This window comes from Equus caballus, chromosome 9 (assembly GCF_041296265.1).
Source record: "Equus caballus isolate H_3958 breed thoroughbred chromosome 9, TB-T2T, whole genome shotgun sequence".
Lineage (NCBI taxonomy): Eukaryota > Metazoa > Chordata > Mammalia > Perissodactyla > Equidae > Equus > Equus caballus.
The window spans coordinates 35438634-35466088 of record NC_091692.1 but is presented as its reverse complement, the minus strand read 5'-3'; the positions used below and the strand labels follow the sequence as shown (position 1 = coordinate 35466088).

General features: G+C 39.2%; 2 long non-coding RNA genes across 10 annotated transcripts in view; one reads left to right on the top strand and one right to left on the bottom strand.

Moving 5' to 3' along the window:
* LOC106780982 (uncharacterized) overlaps positions 1–27455 on the top strand; it is a 167700-nt gene that overhangs the window by 108212 nt on the left and 32033 nt on the right. The window contains exon 1 of one of the 8 annotated variants that reach the window (XR_001377459.3): positions 26131–26346. The exons of 6 other annotated variants lie outside the window; for them this stretch is intronic. This is a non-coding gene — a long non-coding RNA (uncharacterized lncRNA). Of the gene's footprint in view, positions 1–26130; positions 26347–27455 lie in introns of those variants that run through there. One more of the 8 variants, XR_002810353.2, reaches the window with a different exon arrangement.
* Positions 360–26601, bottom strand: LOC111774963 (uncharacterized). 2 transcript variants are annotated; one of them, XR_011421314.1, is made up of 4 exons: positions 26437–26601; positions 25241–26331; positions 17206–17368; positions 360–12537 (listed from the first exon to the last, which is right to left on the bottom strand). It is a non-coding gene; the product is annotated as an uncharacterized lncRNA (long non-coding RNA). The 2 variants fall into 2 exon arrangements; XR_011421315.1 differs by having other exon boundaries at positions 360–11893.

The window sequence follows — 27455 nt, the reverse complement described above, 5'->3', positions numbered from 1 at the left end:
CGCTAAAGTGGGACTGCAGAGAGGGAGGTGGGGGAGGTCCATGTTGCCTTTGTGCAGCTGCAGCCTTGTGAATCCAAACGGCATCTGTGGTAGGTTGGGGGCTTCTGTTGGTCACCCGAGCCAGAAGCCAAAACAGACAGCTGGACTGCGGGGGACAGCTTAGAGGTCCCTGAACACTTTACATCTGTCCTTTGCTACATCTGATCTGGAAAAAAACCTTCAGATAGTTATGACTGCTCAACCACCGCTTCCCATCTCTAGCACAAGTCCTTCTTTTGGCCAATGTAAACTGGAACATTCAGGAAAGGGAATTCTGGGAAATGCAGTTCTCAGCTTGACACAATACATCTGGCACCAGGTGAAAAGCCAACATCAAATTTATTGCAGAAGCTATGGTTCATTACAGCAGATAAAATAATAATAACAGTAATAATAATTACAATAGCTAACATCCATATAGCACTTCTGATGTGTCATGCACTAAAAGCTTAACCCATAATAATTAATCTGAAGCCCAAATTTTCAGTCACATTTTAATATGAGAATTCTTGTAGCTTTTCATGGTAATTTTTTGTAACTTTAATTATCCCTTTTGGCATATCAAAATCTAGAACAACATTTAAAAAAAATAATAGCTGTATTGAGAGATAATTCACATGCCATAAAATTCATCCTTTCAAAGTATACAATTCAGTGGTTTTAGTACATTCACAGAGTTGCATAAACATCACTACTAGCTAATGTTAAAACATTTTTATCAACCCCAAAGAAATCCCATAGCCCCTTCCCCCAGATTCTGGAAACTACTAATCTACTTTCTGTCTCTATAATTTGTCTATTCTGGATATTTCATATATATATGTGATCATATAATATGTGACATTTTCACTTAGCACAATGTTTTCAAGGTCATCCATACCATGGCATGTATCAGTACTTTATTATTTTTCAGTGGCTGAATAATATTCCACTGTATGGATATACCACATTTTTTGGTTATCCATTCATCAGTTGACGGACATTTGGGTTGTTTCCATATTTTGGCTGTTACAAAGAATGCAGTTGTGAACCTTGTGAACACAAGTTTGTGTACAAGTTTTTATGTGGACTTATGCTTAATATCTCATGGGAACGTATTGAGAATGGAACTTTTGAGTCATATGATAACACTACACTGTTTAACTTTCAAGAACTGTCAAATTGTTTTCCAAAATGGTGCCACTATTTTACAATCCCACAGGCAATGTATGAGGTTTCCAATTTCTCTACATCCTTACCAATACTTATCATTGTCTGCCTTATTGATGTTACCATCTGAGTGGGTGTGAAATGGTATCTCATTATGATTTCCATTTCCATTTACCTTACAACTGATGATGTTGAACATCTTTTCATGTGCCTTTGCCTGTTTGTATATTTTCTTTGGAGAAATATCTACTCAATCTTGTCTTGTTACTATTTAGTTGCAAGAATTTTTATATATTCTCAATGAAAGTTTTTTATCATATATACGATTTGCAAATATTTTCTCTCATTCTGTGGGTTGTCTTTTCACTTTTTTTGACACACAAATACTTTTGAAGCACACTAGTATTAAATTTTGATGAAGTTCAATATACCTATTTTTTTCTTTTGTCACTCATGCTTTTGGCATCCCATCCAAGACACAGACATCAAAATGAAATAAAGGTACCACATGCCTTACCCAAGGTCATGAAAATTTACTCCTATGTTTTCTTCTAAGAGTTTTATAGTTTTAGCTCTCACATTTAGGTCTATGATACATTTTGAGATGATTTTGTATGTTGTGAGGTAGAGATCCAACTTCATTTTTTTCATGTGCATATCCAGTCCCAGCAGCATTTGTTGCAAAACAGAAAACAAAAAACAAAAAAACCTCTCTTCTTTCCGCCATTGAACTGTCCTGGCATCCTTGTAAAAACTCAATTGACCATAGATGTATGGGTTAAATTCTGGACTCTTAATTCTTTTTCATTGGTCTATATGTCTATTCTTATGCCAATACCACACTCTATTGATTATTGTAGCTTTGCCATAAGTTTTAAAAACAGGAAATGTGAGTCCTCTAATTTTGTTCTTCTTTTTTAGTATGTTTGGCTACTTTGGATCCCTTGCATTTACATATAAATTTTATGATGAACTTGTCAATTTCTTCAAAAAAGCTAGCTGGGATTTTGTCAAGGATTGCAATGAATTTATAGATCGATTTAGGGAGTATTGCCACCTTAATAAAACAAAGCCTTCTGATCCATGATCATGAGATACCTTTCTGTTATTTAGGTCTTCTTTAACTTCTTTCAACAATGTTTTATAGTTTTCAGTATACAGATTTTGAATTTCATTCATTAAATTTATTCCCACATGTATTTTATTCTTTTTGATGCTGTTGTAGGTAGAATTGTTTTCTTATTTTCATGTTTGGATTGTTCTTTGCTATATATATAAATATAATTAATTTTCGTTTATTGCCCTGGCATCCTGAAATGTTGCTGAACTCATTTATTAGTTCGTGTAGTCTTTTCCTCAGGATTTCCTCTATACAAGATCATGTCATCTGTGAATGCAAACAGTTTTGCATCTTTTCAAATCTGGATGACATTTTTTTCTTTTTCTTGTTTAATTGCCCTGTCTGGAACCTCCAATACAACATTAAATGAAAGTGGTGACAGTGGGCATCCATAACTTATTTTTGACCTTAAGGAGAATCACTCTGTCTTTTACTATTAAGCATAAACTTAGGGTTTTTCAGAGATGCCATTTATCAGATTGAAGAAATTCCCTTCTATTGAGGAGTTTTATCACAAAAGTATGTTAGATTTTTTTCAAGTGCTTCTACATATGTTGAGCCAATTGTGTGGGTTTTGTCCATTATTTTGTTAATATGGTGTATTCTATTGATGTATTTTTGGATGTTAAATCAACTTTGCATTCCTGGGTTAACTCCCACTTGGCATGGTATATAATACTTTTTATAGGTTTCTGGATTTGGTTTGCTAGTGCTTTGTTGAGCATCGTGTCAATTTCCATAAGGGATATTGGCTTGTAATTTTCTTTCCTGAGGTATCTTTGTCTGGTTTTGGTATGAGAGTAATATTTGTCTCATAGAATGAGTTGGGACGTTTTTCCTCCTTTTCTATTTTTGGTAAGAGTTCAAGAAGTATAGGTACTAAGGTATGAAGGTATTAAGGTTCTCCCTTAAATGATTGGTAGAATCCATCTGATTCTGGGCTTTTCTTTGTGGAAATTTTAAAATTGCTAATTCAGTTGATTTACTTGTTATATTTCTATTCAGATTATCTACTTCTTCTTGAATCAGTTTTGGTAATTTGTGTCTTTCTAGGAATTTATCTATTTTATTTAGATTATCTGATTTTTATACAATTTTTCATGGTATTTTCTTATAAACTTTTTTATTTTTATAATGATGTCCCCGTTTCATTTTGAACTTCAATAATTTGTCTTCTCGCCATTGTTCTTGGTCAATCTAGCTAAAGGTTTGTCAATTTTATTAATCTTTTCAAAGAAGTAAATTTTGGTTTTGTTGATTGTCTCTAATTTGCCGTTTCATTTATTATTGCTTTAGTGTTTATTATTGTCTTCTTTCCAATGATTTGGATTTAGTTTTTTTTTTACCCCTAGTTGCTTAAGATGGAAGGTTGGGGTATTAGCTTGAGATCTTTCTTCTTTTTTTTAACATTTTTAAACATTTAGATATTTATACATCAGCTATAAATTTCCTCTGAGCACTGCTTTAACTGCATCCCATCAGTTTTGGTATGCTATGTTTCCATTTTCATTTATCTCAAAATATTTTCTAACTTTCCTTGTAGTTTTTTTTTCTTTGACCCATTTATTACTTAGCATTGTGCATTTAATTTCCACATATTTGTGAATTTCCCAAATTTCTTTCTGTTATTGATTTTTAATTTGATTTTTTTGAGAGAGAACATATTTTGCATGATTTGTAAACACTTTAAATTTACCGATGGTTGTTTTATGGCCTAACACATGATTTATACTGGAGAAAGTTCCATGGGGATTTCAGAAAAATGTATCTTCTCCCATTGCTGGGTGGAGTTTATTAGGTCTAGTTAGTTTATAGTGTTGTTCACGGTTTTTATTTTCTTGTTGATATTCTTTCTAGTTTTCTAATCATTATTGAAAGTGGGGTATTAAAATATCCAACTATTATTGTGCAGTTGTTGATTTATTCTTCTAATTCTGTCAGTTCTTCTTCATTTACTTTGGGGCCCTGTTGTTAGGTGCATAGATGTTTATAATTGTTTTATATTCCTGATGGATTGATCATTTTTTCACTATTAATATCTTTTTATTCTAGTAAATATTTTTGTCTTAAAGTCTATTTTGTCTGATATTAGTATAATCTCTCCAACTCTCTTTTTGTTATTATTTGCAAATTATATCTTTCTCCATCCTTTTACTTTAAATCTAATGGTATGTTTGAATCTAAAGTGTATCTCTTGTAGACAGTATATAATTGGATCATGTATTCTTTTTTATCCACTCTTCCAATGTCTCTCTTGTGATTTGAGTGATTAATCTATTTGCATTTAATGCAATTAATGATAAGGTAGACTTTACATCTTCCATTTTGCTATTTATTTTCTCTATGTCTTATGCATTTTTTTGTTCTTCGTTTCCTCCATTAGTGCTTTCATGTTAAATAGACATTTTCTATTGTGTCATCTTGATTTCCTCCTTATTTCTTTTACCATATCTATTTTGCATTATTTTCTCTGTGATTTCTCTAAATTAAATTAACATCATAACTTAAAACTATCCAATCCAGAAATATACAAGTATAATTTCAATAGAACACAAAACTTTGTTTCAATATAGCTCTATTTCTCCCACTCTCCTTTGTGCTATTACCATCATACAAATTACATATTTATAGATTATAAGCCCACCAACACAGTTTAATAATTATTGCTTTATATGGTTAACTTTTAAATCAGCTAGAGGAGAAAAGTTACAAAAATATATTTATACTGTCTTTTATGTTTACTTATGTAGTTGCCTCTTCATGTGCTCTTTATTTCTTCATATACATTTGAATTACTGTCTCATGTCTTTTTATTTCAGTTTAAAACACTCCATTTTGTATTTCTTGTAAGGCAGGACTGCTAGTGTCAAATTCTCTCAGTTATTGTTTATCTGAGTATGTCTTAATTTCTCCTTCATTTATGAAGTTTTTCTGGCTATAGAATTCTTGGTTGATATTTACTGTCTTTTAGCACTTTGAATTTCCACTGTTCTCTTACCTTTATATGTTCTGATGAGATGTCTACTGATAATCTTATTGATGACCACCTTCTATGTAATGAGTTGTTTTTCTCTTGTTACTTTCAAGCTTCTCTCTTTGTCTTTGATTGACAATGATTTGTCTAGGTTTGGAGTTCTTAGAGTTTATACTATTTAGAGATACTCAATGGAGATTCTTAGATGTATAGATTAATATTTTTTATCAAATTTAAGAGGTTTTCAACCATTATTTCTTCAAGTATTCTTTATGCTTCTTTTTTTTCTCTTCTCTCCTTATGGGACTCCCATTATGCATATGTTGTTACACTTGAGGGTATCCCACAGGTCTCTAAGGCTCTGTTCTTTTTTCACTCTTTTCTTCTTATTCTTCAGGATGGATACTCTCAATTGGCCTTTTTTCAAGTTTACTGATTCTTTCTTTGATCACCTGAAATTTTTTCTTGAGCCTTTATGGTGAATTTTTCATTTTATTGATTATATATTTCAATTCAGAATTTCTTTTTTTAAAAAATAATTTCTATTTATTTCTTGATATTCCTTATTTAGTGAGATGACATTCTCATACTTTCTTTTCCTTCTTTAGATATGGTTTCTTTTAGTTTTTTCAAAAAATCTATAAAATGGCTGTTTTAAAGTCTTTTTCTTCTAAGTCCAACATCTGGGCCTTCTCAGAGGACAGTTTCTATTGACTGATTGTTGCCTTGTGTATGGGCCATATTTTTCTATTTCTTTGCAGGTCTTATATTTTTGTTGTTGTTGAAAAGTATGTCTTTTTTATACAATATAGTGTGGAAACCCTGGAAATCAGAGTCCCTTTTCCTCTTTCTCATCCAAGAATTTCTTGTTGTTTCTGTGTGTTTGTTAAGTGATTTTCCTGAAATGATTCTGTAAATGCTGTATTCTTGATCATACATGGCCACTCACATCTGCTCAGTTCAGCTAATGATTGGACAGAGATTTTCTTAAATGCCTTAAACCAGTAAGTTTCTCATTATTTACTGAGAGGCCCTTTGTGGATGTTGGGGCATGCTTTCAATACTCTGGCAGTTTATAATTCTGCTTTAGTATTCACTTCCTACTTGCTCAAGGCCTGTAGATTATCCAGAGTTTACAGATTAGGGCCTTTGCCTGTTTTTCCTGAGCATGCACACAGCCCTGCACATGCACACAGCATTCTCATTTCTCAGCAATATGTCAGAGCTTTTCAAATACATCTTACACCTCAGGTCTTCCTTTAAAAGTTTTATGGTGAGTCTGTTTGCCCAACTGGTACTACTGCATCAGGAAGCTGCAATGTTAAACAATTGCCATTGATTATTTTAAACAAATATCCTGGGCATAGGACTGTTTACATAGAGTAAGCACTAAGTCAGGGCAAATGAAGACAAACCTTGAGAATAGAACTTTTCAGAGAACTATCAGACAAGTCAAATAGTGACACTTAACTGGTAATGAAGCTTTTTGGAGAACTCCAAATCCATTTTGCCCCCTCCTGTGGCATAGCAAGTATAGTTGCAAAGTTGGTGATTTTCAATCCTACTTCAAAGCTCAGAAGAGAAATATGATAGGTAGAATAACGTGCTTCTGCCTCAAATGCTCACTTCTTAGTCCCTAGAATCCATGAATATGTTATGTTACATGGCAAAAGGGAATTAAGTTTACTGATAAAATTAAGTTACTAATTAGCTGAGCTTAAGAAACAGAAAGTATCCTGATTTGTCTGTGTGGGTCCAGTGTAATCACAAAGGTCCTTAAAAGTGGATGAGGGAGGTAAAAGAGAAGGTTGGTGTGATGTCATGTTAGAAAGACTAAATCCATCATTTGAGGCTTTGAGGATTGAAGGAAGCCATGAACCAAGGAATTAGGACAGCCTGAAGAAGCTTTAGAAGGCAAAGAAACAGATTGTCCCCAAGATTCTCCAGAAAGACATGCAGTTCTGCCACCATCTTGATTTTAACCCAGTGAGACCTATGTCGAATTTTTGACCTATAGAAATGCAAGATGATAAATTTGTGCAGTTTTAAGCTGCTAAGCCTGTGGTAATTTCTTATAGCAGCAATAGGAAACCAATATAAGGGAGATTGGAATAAGACAAGTTAAAATGCCACAAAGCTCACTATTCTTACTGAGATTCATCCATTTTTCTTGAATAAACATTCCTTGGATTGTTGTAATCCTTTGGATAATTTCCAGAGTTCTCAAAAAGGTGATTTTAATTTCTTTTTCAGTGTTCTTTTTGCTTTTATGTAGGAGTGGATCTTTGGAGGTCCTTATTCACCTTTCCAGAAGTGCTACAGTTTTAAAATAGTGTTTGTTGAAGTCCTAGGACTTTTGTGGAAAGTTTTCAAAAGACAATCAGTATAGGAGGCAAAAATATGGCCAAGTAAGTCTCCTGGCCTTCATCCCAAAAGCTTAACCTATGGGCCAGCTGGTGGCATAGTGGTTAAGTGTGCACATTCCACTTCGGCAGCCCGGGGTTCACTGGTTTGGATCCTGGGTGCGGACATGGCACTGCTTGGCATGCAATGTTGTAGTAGGCATCCCACATATAAAGTAGAGGAAGATGGTCACAGATGTTAGCTCAGGGCCAGTCTTCCTCAGCAAAAAGAGGAGGATTGGCAGCAGATGTTAGCTCAGGGCTAATCTTCCTCAAAAAAAAAAAAAAAGCTTAACCTAAACCAGTTTCAATACATTGTTTGAATACGTTGGACTGTTTAATACATTGGGCTCCCAATTAAATTTTATTTGAAGTGTTCTTTGTTTATTGAAAATGAGCAAACAAATTTGAAAACTCTGCTATCTCCTCTTGCCCTATCTTTTTGCTCAATTCTTATAATCACAAATGAGACATGTTAAAAAATTGTAGGATGATTGCTTCCTTTGTGGAGGGCCGTGCTTGTTCAGCATGAGTCATTGCATTGTTCTAAGCAGAGGTGGCTGACAGCTGGTTCCAGATATGGAAACATAGACATGCGCAGGTTTATCCCATGAAACTGCCAATCAGCCATGAACTGGTTGATTAAATTAGGATGTGGTAGGGTAAAAAAGATTAATCTGAATTGAAGAGACTAGATAATAATGTAAAACAAAAACAAAACAAAACAAACCCAAGACGTCAGCAACAATGGTTAAGTCCTATAAAGTTATAAAATTGAATAGAATCACATGTTAAGTGTTAGAGCTGAATAGTCCACAGATGTCATCTGGTCTAGCCCCTCAATTTATAGAGGCAGTTATGTTGTTCTTAAGTTCTGTAGTGAGTGGTGGTTAGAAATAGTTCCATAACTTTCTGGAAGGCTTACAAAGAATCAGGACAAAGTCAATGGTGAAGTGGCAGACTCACTGCTGAGGGTCCTTGGGCTAGAGGTCTATAGGCACCATTCTGGAAATAAATGTTTGTGACCATGAGAAAGATGGGACTATGACATTAAGTTACATGACTTTCACCCCCAGACTTATTTAACTTCCATTTCTAATCACTAGGTGTGTGACCTTGGGGTAACATAATTTAATATCTCTGAGCCTTGTTTCACTAACCTGAAAAGAAAGGAATAATTATCTCTGAGGAGTAGGTGGGATAACATATGTAAAATTGGCTGGCACAGAGCCTGGCACACAGTAGGGTTTCCCTTCCCTGACTTGTTGGATGTTTTGGTCAAAAATCCAATCACAGAAATTAGTTAGTTTCTGATAGAAGAAATGACATATGAATCTATAGAAATAGTGTGACATCATTTATGGTATCTCTATATCCAGCCATTCTGTTAAGGTGATAATTTCTAGGTGATTTTCAGAGTAGTCTTTTATTTTAAGAAGAATTAGAGTTTGACTACATGAAAATATCCTTTAAATAAGGGTTAAAAAATAAATAAACAAAACAATGATTCTCCTTCTCAACATAAGCCCAGTTGATGTTGGCTAGTTGACCAGTCCTCTGATTACAGGGCTTCTCAACGATGTCCCTATCTCCTATCCCAGTGACATTTGGCAATACCTGGAGACACTTTTGCTTGTCACAACTGGGATGGGGAGTGATCCTTCAATGCAAAGATAGCCCCCTACAACAAAGAATTCTCTGGTCTAAAATGTCAATAGTGCTGCTGTTAAGAAACCCCACCCTAGTGTTATGTAAATTAATGGGACTGAGCTCATGTATGATATGATCCTCTTTGATGGAATTCCCAAGTCTTTCTATCTGTAACATCTTTGAGTTATCAGATTACTTGTTGGAGTGTATCAAATGCTTTTCTCTTTCCACCTCCCTGTAGCAGGTTAATTGGCACTAAGTCCCTTTAGTTAACTCCTACAGTCTAGACAGAGCAAAACATCTAAATAAGCCAGACACATGTGCCAGGGTTACTAACTGGGGGCAGACCACGTCTCCTACCACCACTTCTGCTCCACTTTTCTCTCCTCTCTCACATCTCTCATATAAATGATTGAGGTGGGGTGGTTAGAGTAGAGAGATGAGAAAGTCATCATCATTGGGGCCGTAGGTCATGGGGAAAAGGTGGCATTTGTGACAAAAGTTTACTTTCTTCCTTTCATATAACACCTTCTCCTCCTCCCAGACTAGTAGACGAGTGAGGGATTGGAGAACTTACAAAAAGCCCAAGACTACCATTCCATTTCCCAATTCAATGTCTGCTTAGGCAAAAGCTTTACTGATGTTCTCCTTTTTCTATCTGAGTTGGGAGAAATGATGGTGGGTGGGGAGAGGTTGGTGGAACAGCAATTCATAGTCTCTCTGTTTAAAGTCTCAAATGGACATTGGAGTCCAGAAGGGATGCCCATTGGGCAAGAAGATGCCAGATTCAAGAAACTCTGCTGATGAGAGCTGAAGAGGAAGAGAAAGTCAAGCTGCAGCAGGAGCATCCATGTCAGGGAATTGTGTGGGGAGATGCTCCACAGAGTCATCTAAACGACCTCCCTATGGACTTCCCAGAGAGGTAGCACTTAGAAGGCTGATGGAGAGAAGGCATAGAAACTGGTCATCATTACTCTGAGAAGCATATGGGCATAGCCAGATAATAATGAGAATCTTGTCCTGTTTCTTCAACCTCTTCATCACGTCAACAAATTGTGTAGTGAAACAAGCATGAATGAGGAGCTTCCTTGCAGGCTTTGCTTAGTCTTTCAGGGAAATGTCCCTACTTTTGAAGGAATTTTAATATTCCCTGTAATTTCATCTAGCTATATACCTGTCTCCCCATGGAAACAGTGACATCAGAAAAGGTTCCTTTAACTGGACAACAAAAATCCCAACCAGTCAAGTTCTTCCCTGTAGGGAAACTGAGGCACAGAACCAGAGACTCTGGAGGCATCTTGGCATGATAGTAGCAGAGTTCCAGGTCTTCTGGGGGCATACTCTGGCATTTCAATCCTCAGATAACGCAGTTTCTCTTTCAACTGTAGGGTATATTAGAGCAGTCCTAAACTTCATTAAGAACCACTGAACAGAGCAAGGTTCTCTCAGAAAAAGAAAATTGATGGAGAACATTATGCCTATTCATAGCAAATAAATCCCAAAAACATTCTCTTAAAGAAAAACTCAAAGTATTTTTTTCTGACATGAAACCTTTGAACTACTGTCCATATTTTCCATGAAAGGTATTTCTTTTTCAATATTACTCATTACAACAGGAAGAAAGTTGTGTATTAATCTGTCTATTAACACCTTATAGAATTATTTACAGGCAAGATGAATTACTAATTCTCCCTTTAACCAAAAGGATGTACTCCTGATTTAGGATTAGCACATTCCGGCAGTAGTTTTGGGATGTAGGGAAGGGATTAAACCTAGAGTTCTTCTGAAGAAAAGAATAAGCACCAGGCATGTGGGAAATAGTTTAAATGAATCTTCAATTCTAGTTTGTGGAGCAGTGGTCCTCAAATGTTAGTGTGCACAAGAACTACTAGGGAAGCTTGCCAAAAATGTAGATCCCAGGACCCCACCCCAAGAGTCTGATTTGCTAAGTCTGCTAAAAGTTCTGGAATGTGTGTTTTTAACAAGAACCCCAGGCAACGTGTTGTAGATGGTCCAGAGCCATTCAGTGAGAAAGCTGGAAGCCTCATCGCCTCATCTAACACCTCACTTTATGTGGCGGGAAACTAAGGTCCTGAAATGTGGGTGGTTTGCCCAAAGTTGGGCAGTTAATAAGGGCTAGAACTCCGTTCTCAGCTCAGTATTCTTTTCATTATTTCATCGTATCTCCTAGGAAGATATCTTCTGACTTACATTTTGAGGAGAAGAGGCATTGCAAGATGGTTTAAAGTAGAATTTGAAGAAAGTTCCCACGCTGATAACTTTGCAAAAGCAAAAACATATGTTTTTAAACTTAACTACTATTAATTGATTCACTATCTGAAACAGGTTAAGAAGAAAAGTTTATTAAGAAACAGGTTCCCAGGAGTGCCGGCCTGGTGGCGCAGTGGTTAAGTTCACACGTTCCGCTTCTCAGCAGTCTGGGGTTCACCAGTTTGGATCCTGGGTGTGGACATGGCACCGCTTGGCAAGCCATGCTGTGGTAGGTGTCCCATGTACAAAGTAGAGGAAGATGGGCATGGATGTTAGCTCAGGGACAGTCTTCCTCAAAGAAAATAAAAGTAAGAAACAGGTTCTCAGGGCCTGCCTGGTGGCATAGTGGTTAAATTTGTGAATTCTGCTTCAGTGGCCCAGGGTTGGCTCATTCAGATCCCGGGTGTGGACCTATACACTGCTCATCAAGCCATGCTTTGGTGGCATCCCACATACAAAATAGAGGAAGACTGGCACAAACGTTAGCTCAGCGACAATATTCCTCAAGCAAAAAGAGGAATACTGGTAACAGACGTTAGCTCAGGGCCAATCTTCCTCACCAAAAAAACAAACAAGAAGACAACAGGTTCTCTCCTGACATGGTGCATTTAATCGCTACTGCTTCCCACTTCCCTGTACCTTGGTGGCCCTCAGAGATTTGATCCTTGTAACTCATTAACCTATTCAGCAGCAGGTACTTAGGACCATGCTCAGAGCTGGCCAAGGCCAAATTCAAATTGCCCGTGAATACTCTTGGCTTCATCAATGTTCATCACGAGACTGGCTTGCTTGATACATGAAGCAGTGGGACTTGTGTGGTGCGATCCACAGGGTCGGATGATGAGGGTCAAGGATCCTGTTCGGGCTTGGGCTGCATTTTACATCTACCTTTATGTTCTTAAATGACATTTTTTTCCTCATTTGGTCTTATTCTGAAAATCAACATTTTTGACAGCAGAGGACAAAATAGAAAGAACAGAATATAATTAGTTGTCATACTGGGTAAAGACATTATTCTGATGATACTTTAAATAGAAGTCAGTTATCATTTTTAGAAAACTGAAAAATAAAATGGCTTTAATGGGAGAGGTTAATTGAGCAATTTAGTTTGTTCCCTTCCTGAAACTCAGTCAAAACCTGAAGTAAATTGATCATCAGGGGAAAGCACCCTGGGAGCTTTGTGTGAACAATGGTGATCTCAGGGCCCATTGGGACATGATTGGCCCCTTACAGTGAAGGAGCTGGAATAGTGAAGGGTTCTATGTCATTGTGCCTGAGAGAGGGCACCCTGAACACATCACACACTCCTTGCTCTGGATCCCATAACACAGCACCCAAGCCTTTTATCATCAGATGATAGAACCTCCTTTCCAAAAATGTCACACTTCCAGAGTGACTACCTGCCAAGTTGGGCCTCCTTGGAAGTCTCAAAATTCAAACTGGGCTCAGGACTAAAGGGTACGACTATCCTGCTGTTTGACTTGGACCTAATGAGCCAGGGGAGGTCATGCTTGCCCTCTTTTTGTTGCAATAACACTTTGCTAACATCAAGCTATCTTGCGGGTGTGGTAGAGCTGAGATGCAAGAATGATTCATTAAAAAAAAATCTCAGGCTGGGGACTTGTTCCTATGGGATTCTCATGTTATATGGGAAAACGTTGAGCACCGTACATGTCAATGCCACAGCCAACTGTTGGGATTCCGCCTTGTAAGCAATTGGCCACTGTGCGAAGGCAAAGTGTCAGGCTGTCTTAGCAGCAATGCCCATGCAGGAAAGAGCTGTAGGAACTCCTAGCAACTGTGTCATAGACCCATTTTTAGTAGTCATCTAAATTTATTTTTCCAGTATGAGTTAATAATCAAAAAGGTTGGGAAATTTCAAGGCTGGGTATATCCAATTGTACCATGTATTCACTAAGTTGTAAAACAAACAAACAAATGAGCCTTAAGAGCGTTGTGGTAATCCATACTTCACAGACAACTGTATGCTTCAAAAATAAGTTTTTAAAGTTGCTATCAGCACATGTCATAAAACTGATGACTGTGGAAATTTGTTTTTATTTTATATTAAAAAATGTTTATATTTAAACATACTTTTAAAACTTAAATTAGAACTATTTATTTTTGAGGAAGATTGGCTCTGAGCTAACATCTGTGCCTATCTTTCTCTATTTTATATGTGGGGCGCCTGCCAAAGCATGGCTCGATAAGCAGTGCATAGATAGGTCTGCACCCAGGATCTGAACCAGCAAACCCCGGGCTGCCCAAGTGGAGCGTCTAAACCTAACTGCTGCACCACCCGGCCAGCCCCTAACTGTTTAGTTTTTAATGTGAGATTCGGAAACCTAGATTGTAGCTCTTTGAAAAAAGATAATTTCTTGAGTAATCAATTTAAGATTTGGTATTATTTTGTTGCAATGCATGTGTTGGTCAAAATGATAGAAGTTGATCAATATTTTAAAAAATTAAACCTATTTTGTTTTCCTCTATAAGGCTTAGGATAATATTAATATGTGGCTTAAAAATCATCTGTACTTCAGTAATAACTTTCATATTAGTATTTCCACTGTTTATTAGTGAAGATCACTCCTTTGATCTGTAGTACCCTGCTGGTTTTTGTTTTAAATTGATTTTGGTTATGAGCTAAGTGGGAAAGATCAAATATTTTTCTGTCTACTGTTCAGAATCCATTTTACTGACACTCTATAAATAAAACTGACTTGTTGGCCAATCCTAATGGAATTTATACATAAAAGTGGTCACAAGATCTCAAATCTCTTCTTATCTTAGCCTAGATCCAAGGATGAAGAACTTGGATTCAAATCCAAGTCTATTCACCTTTTTTTTTGTAACATGCTATTCATATATATTTTAAAGAATGCAGGTGTTTTTAATGCAAACATTCTATGGGACGTTGGTGGAGTCAGAGGTGTTGTGTGTGGACTGGGAGGGGTCTACTTTCTCTCCTACCTGCCATCCACTGATGCACCCTTGGCTCCCACACAGATGGACATCTACAGGGTAAGACAGGGGCTTTTCCTCCCTCACCAGTAATCCTCGAGCCTGGGGCAACTCCTGCCACACAGCAGGCACTCAATAATATGTGTAGAATGATTAAATGAAATGTTTGATGATTCCATTTTTTAAGCAATAAGTTGATAAAGAAGACTGAGGAATTTTGGGAAAAGGCGCTTAGTAATGAGCCACCAGACGACTCACTGCACTTGCTGTGTCATGTCCTCCCAGCTCTCCCTCTCACTCTGCCCCCAAGATAGCTGTCACTAGGGAATAGATTTAAAAGTGCTGTCGAACTCAAGTTAAATTTCTTTCTCTTTAAATAACATGTACATATATACGTACATAGACAAATAGATATAAAAATATATAATAAAATAATACATATATAATAAACTAATATATAATATTTACGTATTTTTCTCCTGGAAAAGCGAACTATACGGGAATAGAAAGAAAAATCACAGTGGCATCAGTTTCCAAGTAGTCCTGCTTCCTGCCTTCTTTCAGGCCCCAGATTCTTTGGTTGAGGCTCAGTAAAAAAAGAACTCTGACTGGGGCCAGCCCCGGGGGCGTAGTGGTTAAGTTTGCACGCTCCACTTTGGCGGCCTGGGCTTTGCCAGTTCAGATCCCAGGTGCAGACCTATGCACTGCTTGTCAAGCCATGCTGTGGCGGTGAACCACAAACAAAATAGAGGAAGACTGGCACAGATGTTAGCTCAGCGACAATCTTCCTCAAGCAAAAAGGGGTAGATTGGCACAGATGTTAGCTCAGCGACAATCTTCCTCACACACACATACACATAAATCTGACTAGATGATTTGGTTACTTTAAAAACCATTAACAAGGCTTAGCTTCCCAGCTCCTGTGCTCCTAGTGCTCAATAAAATAAAAATGTTCTAAAGCAAACAGAATGGTCTAACCATCAAGTGTTTTGTTGTGCTTCTATGTATTTTTTCATTTTTTCAAAACTGTGTTAAAATGTGTATTACTTTCATGCATTACAATTAATCAAGCAAGAACCCCAATAAATGTCATTTTACAGAATGGACTTAGGCTATAAGGACTGTGCCAGGTTCCCATCCTATCAACAGCGTGAGAAAATTTCCCAGGGTGTTCCATAGACTGGGAGCCTGCTGGGAGCTGAAACCTGCTGTGCCGCTTTGTCACCTGGCCGCTCACTGGGCCCAGCCCTCAGAACCCACGCCTTGCCACTCACCTCACCCATAGGGCAGCTTTCCCACACACACACACACACACACACACACGGCTCCTGACACTTGGCTTCCTGGAGATTGTGAAACCTGTTTATTGGATGTGTTTCACAGCAAGCCACGGATTATGCACTTCCCACGAAGCCCTGCCCTTTCTGTGAGGGTGGATAATTAGTTCATAGGGTTTAATTTTGCTGTTGGACCTGCCAAAGCTTTGAACACTCTCACTTTCTAAGGGCGATTGGTCACCTGAGAATTCTACTGTGGTGACTGAGGCCTTTTCTCCTCTTGGGAATCAGATACAGTTTGGTGGCACTCATTTGGGGTGAATTTATTTAACAAAGTCATAGATCAAAACAAATGTGTCTCATACCTTATGAAAACATCCTGCTGAAGATAAAATAAGAATAAAACTGCCACTTGCTCTCACTGGAGATCTCCCTGATTCATTGTGTCTTAAAGGCCTTTCTGTACTGCTCAGAGAAGAGGACACTGCTCCCAGAGGTTCAGAGCCTCGGGCACTATGCAGGGCCATCCTTGCTTATCTGACTTTATTGTGGCTCATGGTTGGAATCCTTTGTTTGGTCAAAATGTGTAAGAATTTGTGGCAAATGCCCTATTTGGGGAATATTTTTTTCTCTTTTCCAAAATCATGTGTTGCTGAGATGATCAACAAACATGAGGTTGTGTGGGGACAAACACAGTCTAGAGAGAGGGGACATCTGTGAATTGGCTAGGGTCTAAGAGGTACACTCTGCCTTCTTTATCCTGATATACCTTTGCCCTAACCTCAAGAAATCCACCCTTCTAGCCAGAAAACAGATGGCTTCCAGGAGCCATCAGTTGTAGAGATGAAACAAAATGTCAACTAGAATGCACTTGCTCTGCTTCAATTCCTCTCTGACACATGCAGACTGGGCTGCGCAGGCCCCGACTGCCTCTGGGTTGAAGAGTACTCTCGGGGAAGGAGGGGTTGACCCAGAGGACTTTGGAGAGTCAGAGGGGTGGCTCTGCTGGCGCAGTGGGCACAGATGCCAACTCAACCCAAGATGCAGGAATTAAAGTGGTCCTTTAGTCTTTCATCAATCATTTTGTTTTCTGATAAAATATATTATTTTTAGTGAAGAACAGTTCATAAAACATATGGAAGTAAATTTAATTTTCTCTTTGTGCTGGAAACGCAAGAAAATGGAGTCAGGTACTTTGTTTTCTCACATTGTCCTACTGCTTCCCACTGATTTTATTGATGGCCCTTAAGGTTGTTCATTTCTCTGAATAAGGCAAATTGTAACTTATATAACAAAAGACTCTAAGATTTTACTGCTATTGGTGTTTGTTTCATGAAAAGAAGTTAGATGTTTTCTACTCACGGCTTTACTTTCAATGCTATTGTAATCTCTGGTGAAGAGCTGGATTCACTTATTCGTTCATCCATATTTGTTGAAGACATGCCAAGTATCAGGCATGTATGAGGCACGGGGACACAATGGTGAACAAAACTGCCTTCATCCTTACTCTGGCGGAGCTTTCAGTCTATGAGAAAGGATAAACCGAGATGTGGGCAGAAAATGCTAGATATTCTCTTAATGTATATATCTTATCCTTTAAAAATAATATTTGGTGCATACATTATTTATATAAGCAATATAATAATACAATAGTACATGCACATACTTTAAAATGGATAATTATGCATATTGTGTAAGTTAATTCAATTGATTTTTACTGATAAATAATTAAGATAAAACAGATTTAGACAACCTTGGTCTAAAGGATGGTCAATGAATTAGAAAGTCAGTCAGAAGGTTGAAAGCCTTGGGATCATTTATCTTAAAGTAAAAACTGCTTTTACTAAGTAAGAAGTCTTGAAACATGTATTGTAAATGCCATCCTCACCCTTGCTTCCGTGTCCTACCACAGGCTGCCCTCTGTGCTTGGAGCCTCCTTTTCCAACTTTTCCACCTGATTCACAGGCATTTATTCTCCTCAGCTCAGCTGGGCTGCCCTCTCCTCCAGGGAGCCTTCCAGGGACTGCATGGGCAGCATGGAGAGGTGCTTCTCCAGTTCCTCAAATGAGAACATGATCGGGGGCTTTGCAGTGCTCACTGTTGTGCTTGATGGTTCATAACTCTTCACAGTGATTACTGTGCCTCTCTAGGACAACACTGACAACTTTTATTGTAAGCCTCTGTTTACTTGCATGTTTCCCTATGCTACGATAGTCTCAGCTCCTGAGTGTTCATTTAGGTTGTGCAGCTTCTAGTCTCCTTTAGCTGGAGAGAGCCTTGAGGAGGATGGACTGAGGAGCTGGAGGGCTCGTGTAGGGCATTGTCAGTCCAAGGAGGCAGCTAGGGTGGAGGCTGTCATGGAGCTAGGTGTGAGCTGGGTTTGAGGTGTCACACTAGTAAAGGGTATTTGTCACACTTAAGCAGCATGCAGGCAAGTGGTGAAGTGCGGATGTGCTGGGAAATTGCTAGAGATGTTTTGAACAACAAGAGAAGTGCAAACTCAATGGAGGACATCAAAGGGGGTATATTCATGTTTATATTTTTTTAAGCTCATAGTATACAGAGATAGTACTATTATTAAGACAACTTTGGATGAAATAGCACTTATTTCTCTTATCCTATAAGGTTAAAAGGGGGTTATCCATTCAAGTCCTCAGATTGAAAACTAGTTTAGCTTTTTTGACTCCACTGTTGACTGCAGAATTCACGTACATAATCTGTGATTTCAGTTATTTGATCAATTGCTATGTTTCAGTCTAGGCTCTTGGTACTTTGACAAGCTTCCTGGTCAACTATCCAGCTAGTAGCCCCTTTCCTCATCATTGTGGTTTTGTATTTTACCTAAATCCTTGATTTACCACAAAACATTCTGGGTATGTGACAAATATGTGAGAATTTAGTCCCCAAGCCAAGATAGAGAAAATCATCAAAGAGGCTTAGTGTCAGTGATTAGGAAAACAAAACCATTAGTACAGAGGGCTTCAGAACGAGTCAGTGGGAGCTGCCGTCCAATCTCTCCATCCTGCTGGAAGTACGTCCTCCTCATGCTTTTGTGTTTGTTGTTCTTTGTAAGCTTCTGGACTAAGTGATATCTTTGGAATATATACTAACTATTAGTGAAATGATGAAGGAAGATATCATGATGTGGTGTGATGCATGAGAATAGCTAAGTCTTCCTTACTAGTTGCTCCAGATGCCTGATAAGCCTGTGTGTTTTTATCACATGGGAGTTGCCCAGCCAGCATGCTGAGCATGCCTTCCGTTTGGGGCAGCATCAGGACTTCAATTACTATGATGATACAGCCTCACAAAACAAGTAAAACAAAATAAAATACAATATTTTCCTACACTCTATTGTCTGAAAACATCTCTAAATTTTCCCCCACACTGTTTGCCTTCTCCAGTGTATAGTGAGGGTAGGTCAATTGTCTTAATAAACAATACTAATTTCTCAGGTTTTTAACACAATGGTTTATTTCCCACAGTCTCATAGATTTGGAGATGATAAAGGAAAGTGTTGACAATGGAGGGGAGATGTGGGTTGGGAAGTGCTTGATCCCCATAGTCACTGGGGGATCCAGGCTCTTTTCAACTCAAAGGTCAGCTATTGTCTAGGGCAGGGTTTCTTAATCTCAGCACTACTGATATTTTAGGTCAGACAAGTGTTTGCTATGGGGGGACTATCCTCTGAATTTTAAGATGTTTAGCAGCATCTCTGGCCTCTACCCACTAGATGCCTGTAGCGCCCTGCCCACTTGTGACAACCAAAATGTCTCCAAACGTTGCCAAATGTCCCTGGGGGCAAAACTGCCCCAGGGTTGAGAACCAGTTATCTAGGGCCTCAGCATCCTCCCCTGGCTTCTATGCAGTGACCAGTAGGTAGGAGAAGAGAGAGAGCATGGAGGATCACAAGGAAGGTTTGAGGGCTAAAGCTAGAAACTGTGTCACTTCCACTCACACTCCATTGTCCACACACAGTTATATGACCCCGCAAAGGAGGCTGGCAAAGATGGTGAAGCTGTGAGAAAAATAGAGAGAAAAATCCTAAACAGTTGAAATAATATTTTAACTTAAAATGACAACAGTATACACAATATATGAGTGTTTCAACACACTGCAAGTGATACCTACCTTCACATATTTCTGAATTTTTCTTCCTTGTAAATTTCAGCTGATATTTGGTTGATATATGTTACGTATGTTGTGTGTATGTGTGTGTGTGTGTGTGTGTGTGTATGTACATATATGGACATAAATGTTTTTCTCCTTATAATTTCTCCTCACAATGTAATTATAAACTAAAGCAGCAGAAGCTGATATGATACATAATAAAAACAAAAGAAAACGAATCAGTAGATCCTTTATGGTTGGAAGATGAATGGAAGCAACTTTAACCACTGTAAGAAAGCCTTCAGAGACTTGGAGATGGAGTGATGTTGGAGGAGAGAGAAATAATCCCACTTAGGTGCTCAAGTGCTGCACATTTCCATGTCCTCCTGTATTTGGTGAAAGTGGAGTGATTACCTGCACAGTAAAAAAACAGTAAAAACTATGTGTGTATCAGGGGGAAGATTGGCCAAAAAGACATGATATATGTGATCTAATGTATTATAATACTATATATGGTCTTTTTGAGGGGGTATATGTGGCCCTTAAAACATAGTTCTAAATATCAGACAATTGACAACATTCAGTGACTACTATTAATTTCATGCAGACTATTGTACTAGGCATAGAGACAGGTACTGGGAAATAGAAGTCATGGCCTATGTACTCAAGGCATTTACAGGCAAATAGATTATACACACATGCCAGTGAATATGGATAATTTTGGCTGACAGCCCGATATAGATATGTTCACTGTTCAATCTATCTTCCCACATTTTCCACTAAGTATAGTAGGAATAAGTAGGATAGTTTGAAAGAGTTCTTTCTCAAATAAACAAGTATTTTTGTGTCTTTTGTGGTAAAGCCCAGACCACTTATGGTCTATACGGGCAAAAAGAGATGAGTGAAATACTTTTTGAGTAAATTAAATCAGTGTGGATTATCAATCTGGATGCTTTTGGCTTCTCACCACTCTCCTTCGTCATCCCCAAGTCTAAAAATATTCTCTATAAGTCAGATTTTGCCAGAACAGATAGCCTTAATTTTCCAATCCACTTTGCTTGCATAGCTATCACTCAGGTCAGTGAAGCAGCATGATTGACAGGGCTGTCCAAAGCCACTGCTGAGGCACGTGTCTGATTTGGAATTATTTCAGGGCTATTTCATTTAGAGATGGTTTGGGTCAGTGATATCGTGGAGAAGCTGTTGAGGGACTGCTTCAGATTTCCTTCCTCCTTTTCCTCCCCACCCTCACCTGTGTTGATCCCCAGCAATTATTTAACAGTCAAGGGAGTTACAGGCAAGGTCCAGCCAGTCAAATGCTTCTGCCTGTGAACAGAACACAAAGGACCAGAGCTGTGAGGGCCTTCATGGAGCCGGGTCATGGCCATTTTGGCTTTTAAGCACATTTAGTTATTTTGTTTGAACTTGTGTTGAAGGAAAAGACCCAAATGAAGTAATATAATACCCATTCAGGTTCACATTGACTGAAACCCTTTTTATTTTTCGCATGTGAATTCCTTCATTTCCCAAGTTCCTGTGATGGCTGACATATCTGTGTAAACTGATCAGTTCCCAAAAAGCTATCTGAAAAATAATCTGAAATATAGCTCCTCCTCAAATAAACTAGCAAGTATCTTGGGGCATGGGTCCTTATTGTGTTTTGGCTACACAGTGTTCTATTTTTTAATAGCTGTAGTCTTATGAGAAAAGCTGTCATTTACTGAGATCCTGGACTTCTACAAATCACCATTTAATAAATTATGTTGTTAAAATCTCATAAGGAAATCCACAGAAGAAGAGCTTTTTACTATCCCCATTCTATGGATGAAGAAACCAAAGTTAAGAAACTTAGAGTAAATTGCCCAAGGCTACAGAGCTGGTATATCTAGGGACCAGATCCTGAATCTAGCGCCATATACTCTGAGTGTGGTTTGTAATGCTTAAACAAAACTAATGTGTCAGTGAGGCCAAATTAATGAGGGAGGAGCTTAAGGAGAGCCTGGTAATTACTTGGTAAGTTAGTTCCTCCAATCCTCCTTTTCTACTGTTTTCAAACAAATATATTTTGGGTGTATTTGATATCTATGTTTGTTTCTGGAAAGTTCTAGCTGTTTAGCAAGTGTTTATGTATTTCTTTGTGAGACTATCATGAAAGAAGTACCTTCTTAGTGAAGGAAGGAGGACTGTGCCTTGTGCAGTTTCTCTTGAAATCATAAATTTGCATTCTTATGAGGGTCAGTCAGGACCTACCATCTAGGGTAACAGCAAAACCAAGAATGAATGCAGAAACAAAACCTTTATCTGGAGGTGACTGTTATGGACTGAATTATGTTCCTCCCCTCCTCTCCTTTCCTCACCAAATTCATATACTGAAGCCCTAACTCCCAATGTGATGGCATTTGGAGATAATTAGGTTCAGATGAGGTCATGAAGGTGGGGACCCCACGACAGGATTAGTGTCCTTAGAAGAAGAGGAAGAAACCAGAGCTCACTTTCTGCCATGTGAGGGCATGGTGAGAAGGCAGCCATCTGCAAGCTAGGAGAGGGGATCTCACCAGACACTGAATCTGCTGGCACCTTGATTTGAGACTTCTAACTACCAGAACTGCGAAGAATAAATGTCTGTTGTTTAACCCACCCAGCCTATGGTATTTTGTTATAGCAGCCCAAACTGACTCAGACAGTGAGGTGACTCTGGGTACTCAGTTACTTAGTTGGTAACTATTCTATTTACACTGGCATTCAACACTGGTGTTACTTCTGGTACGTCCTGGAAATCTCCTCAGGTGATCATTAGGATCAATCACATTTAGAACCTAAATCAGGGGTGAGCAAACATTTTCCATAAAGGGACAGAGAGTAAATATTTTCAGCTTTGCAGGACAAACAGACTCTGTTACAATTACTCAACTCCAATGTTGCAGCATGAAAGCAGACATAGATGACAAGCAAATGAATGAACAGTCAGATTTGTCCTACAGGTCATAGTTTGCCAACCTCTGGCCTAGATCATTTGTATTAGTCAGCTCAGGTTTGTTACTATAACAAAATATCACAGACTGAGTGACTTAAACAACAGATATTTATTTTCTTTCTAGAGGCTAGAAATCCCAGATCAAGATCCGTTAGGGTCAGTTCCTGGTGAAGCCTCTCTTCCTGGAGAGTCTTCTGTTACTCACGCGGCAGAGAGAGAGTGAATTCTTTGGTGTCTCTTCTTATATTGGATCGGGGCACCACACTTACAATCTCATTTACCCTTAATTATCTCCTAAAGACCATGTCTCCAAATACAATCACACTGGAGTTAGAACTTCAACATATGAATTTGGGGAAGAGGGACACAAACATTAAATCCATAACAGTACTCCATAGGCTAAATAGTAGATGGCTGTTTTGAAAATTTGGCCTTGGGTTTAGTAAGTATTCATTCAACAAACATCTATCTAACATGTACCATATGCCAGACAATATACTAGGTAGACAAAGAGAAAATGTGCCTAGTTCCAAAGAGTTCATTTACAGCAGTGGTTCCCAATCAGACTGATTATCGAATTCATCTCAGGCATATTAAAAAGCATCTTCTCAGTCATCACCTACATGCCCAATCCTACTCTCTGGAGAGGTGCTAATCATCTGAACTTTTTTATAAAATATTCATTGGTGGTTTTGAAAAAACTGTTCTGGGGCTATGGCTGTAGGGGATGTTTTCTGAGCCAACTTAGGGGCTCTATTCAGTGTTATTATATGATTCCTATAGTACTAATCATGAGCTATTGTGTAGTGGAAAGAGTCCCCAACTTAGAATCAAAAAGCCCATATTTGAGACGGTTTAATTACTCATTAGCTGTGTGCCTCTGGGCAAGGTATTTAATCTACCTGAACTTCTGTTTCCTCACACGTTAAGTGCGGATAAAATATTTATTAGCAAGGTCATCATAATAAAGTAATAATGAAAGTATTTTGAAAATCACAAATGTCAGTGCACACAGTAATTGTTGTTGCAATATTATTGTTATGAATCAAATGTGGTCTTACTCCTAAAGAGCCATCATCATGATCTCCAGGTCAGATGTGGACAACAATTTTGGTAGAATCAAACCAAAGTTGGGTGGTGTTTCTGGAGAGGAACAGAGGTGTACAAAGAAAACATTTCTACTTGCTTTACTTTACTTTAATTATAGACTAATTTCAACCAATGAGGGCTACTAGTAAACATAATTTGGTGATACCTGGTATAGTTTTGCTGATCCTTAGAGGCTCAATTAAAATACTTTCTTGTTCAAAAATCACTTTTCCTATTAAATCTTACATGGATAAGAACCTAAACCAGGGACCAGCCCCATGGCCAAGTGGTTAAGTTCGTGTACTTCGCTTCAGTGGCCCAGGGTTCACCAGTTCCAATCCTGGGCGCAGAACCACGCACCACTCATCAAGCCATGCTGTGGTGTCATCCCATATAGAAGAACTAGCATGACCTGCAACTAGGATATATAACTATGTATCAGGGCTTTGGAGAGGAAAAAAAAAAAAAACCGAGGAAGATTGGCAACAAATGTTAGCTCAAGGCCAATCTTCCTCACCAAAAATAAAAACCCCTAAACCAAAGTATGAAAAAGCCAGATGGGCTATTTGAAATCCTTGTAGCCCAGAAATGCCTTGTCTTCAAAATGGAGATTTTTCTAAGCACTGGATAATAGAGATAGGACCTTTGAGTATTTTGAACAGTTTGAAGGAAATCAGCTCCATAAATTTAGTTTTCCTCAACAAAATAGATTTGCTAACTCGGTCTTACATATAAACCTATTCCCACAGCAGCTAATATCTTGTTTTTCCTGAATGCCAGAAATTCCACTACGAATACAATAAAAATGAGGTTTTTACTACTTTGAGTTAATATATCAGTGTACTTGGATGAATGAACTCTAGTGTTTAAGGTGTTTCAAAAACAAAGCTCGTTGAATCAGCACATGTACTCATTTGCCTGGACAGTGGAGCAGGTGGGTTTGGGAGTATTTGGTCTTCAGGAGAAGAGGCAGGTGTCACATTCACATCACATTGGATGGTTGTAAAATGTCTGTGAAAACTCATCTGTGATCAGATGGCAAGTGCAGGGGAAAATGCCAGCACTTCTTTGATGCCTGTTTGAGGTTTTAAGAAACAATATAGGGTACAGTTAAGAGAGAGTTCTAAAATACTGGTACACAGTTTTGAAGAAGTTACAACAATTTTTTAAAGCCCAATTGTACTGATTAAAAAAAAAAAAACCCAAAGCAAACAAACCACTCACTGTTTTGCTTTATGTCCAGAGACCTCCTGTCAGGACGTCAAGGCACCTTATGGTGCCACCTTGTCTCAGGATGCCCAGGCTTCCCCGAAATGCAGATCCTCCTCCTCACAGCCCAGAGCCCTGGGAGGAGAGCCATGCGTGGGTTAGTGTCCTCTAGCACCTTTGCCTAGTTTGGCCAGGATCCTGGCACTGGCTGAAATCCACAAACCTGCTGTCTTCTGTGGTACATTCAGCAGGTAAGACAAGCTAGACAAAGGCAGAGCAACGACGCTCCTGGCATAACTTGGCCCCTCCTCTGCTTCTGGGCTGGTGTCCCCCCATACAAGTATGTCCAGGAATTGTTTGGGAGTTGTATGAAATGCTCATTGGCAGACATTGTGGAGGTTTTCTTTCCAGTTGGTATTTATTCTGGTGAACAAGCCTGAGAGGTGTAAATCTTGTGTGTGTGCAGTGAGAACTATGTGAGTGAGCCCACCTCCTGCCATGATGACTCTCGGGTCCTTCTTCTGGTGCTTCCTGCATGCCTGTCAGGGTTCTCAGCACTGTTCATCCCAGCTGAGCACACACAGTTCCAATAACAAGACCAATAGCCTCCTGGCCAAGCTCCTCCTGTGTCACAAGAAAAGTTACCTCCTCTCACTACTCCACATTCCGCTGTAAAAACAGGTCGGGAGGCTTCCTGTGAGAAGCTGCGTTACACGGGCAAGTTAAGGAAGGGTATTTTATTCGGAGAGGAGGGCTCCCTCCCAGGTCATGAAGACTGAGTGGGAAACGCGGGCGTAGGCGGGATGGGGGCGGCCGCCCGCCGTCTCCAGAGGCCAGAGGCGCAGGACTGGGTATCTGACTTGGGCGGGGGCGGGGGCGCTGACGTCAGTCCCCTGCTGAGGGCCAGTGTCTGGGCGGGGAGGCGCCGGCTCAGGCCTGGTAGCCCCTCGGCGGCGGGTGATGGATGGCCGGCCTGACTGCTGTGGGCAGGCCGCGTCCACAAGAGCGGCCAGTGTCCAGTCTCCCGCCCGGACTGGCTTCGCGTCGCTGCTCAGCTCACGCCATCGCCCCCGCCGGCTGCTCTTCGCAAACGCTGCTCTCTGTGCCTGCAAACAAACAAGGTCTAAGCTTTTCTTCTCACTTCTTTTAAAGATTGGACTCCCCGTCTTATCCCTACTACAACCCCGCCCCGCCACCCCACAGGCTCTTACAATTAATTGCAAAGGGTTTATTGAAAAAATCCTGGCTGAGGCTTCCAAGGGAGGTTTCCCTCTCAAGAGGCGCTATTCCCTGCTTGGTGCCCCTTTGTGAGGCTGGCCCCTCCTGGGAGGCTGAGGGGCGGGTTTCTGGGGAGGAGTGGGGCACAGATGCTGCCAGCACTGGGAAGGGCTTCCGGTCTCTCCACTCCCACTAGCCTGTCTTCCCTTCCACGCATCTGTTTTCATTTTTCTAGTGTTTAAACTTGATTCTCCCCCCACCTCCGTGTCTTCTAAGACAGAAGATAGATTTCATCTGCGCCCTGAAACAGGGCAAAGGAGTACTCAGCAAGTGGGGACACCAGGTAATAAGAAGTGCAAACTGTCACCTGGGCCCCTCCAGAGGAAAATAAAAGAATGCTAATAAGTTTTAATGAAGAACTCAACTAAAAGTTCCATCATTTTGTCCCTTAAACAAGCTTTACCAATGACATGTGAGACCCATGAACCAAATGGTTTCTCAGGTTTTCTTATGTTTTTTCCCTCTTTTTTTTTTTAACACTGATAAGCTGTAGGATCATGACGACAGCTTATCACATCTCTCTCTGTCTCAGTATTTGGATCTTTAGAAATTACACCAACCCTATTTATTCTACATGCTACTGTACGTAATTAGCTATTGCATCCAGATCATTTTAGTATAGGTTCTAGGAGAGGGTAGTGGAAAAAATATTTGCACAACATTCTTCAACTTTTTCTGTTTAAATTGGGTGTCTTTGAGCTTGGGGAGGAAGGAGGGAAGAGAAAGATATCAGGCTGGCCTGTCTTAGTGGCTGGCCCTTTGCTCCCACCCCACAACCTACCTGAGGTCTCCAAAGAGACTGCCCAGTAATGTACCCTCCCAGGCACAGAGTCTTAAAGTTTTAGGACACTTGCATTTTTATTAAAAATTTAAAAAAATATAAACTTAAAGCTAAACGGATTAAGCACTATGGTGGATTTGAGTCTCTTGGGTGGGTGAGAGTGATTAGAAC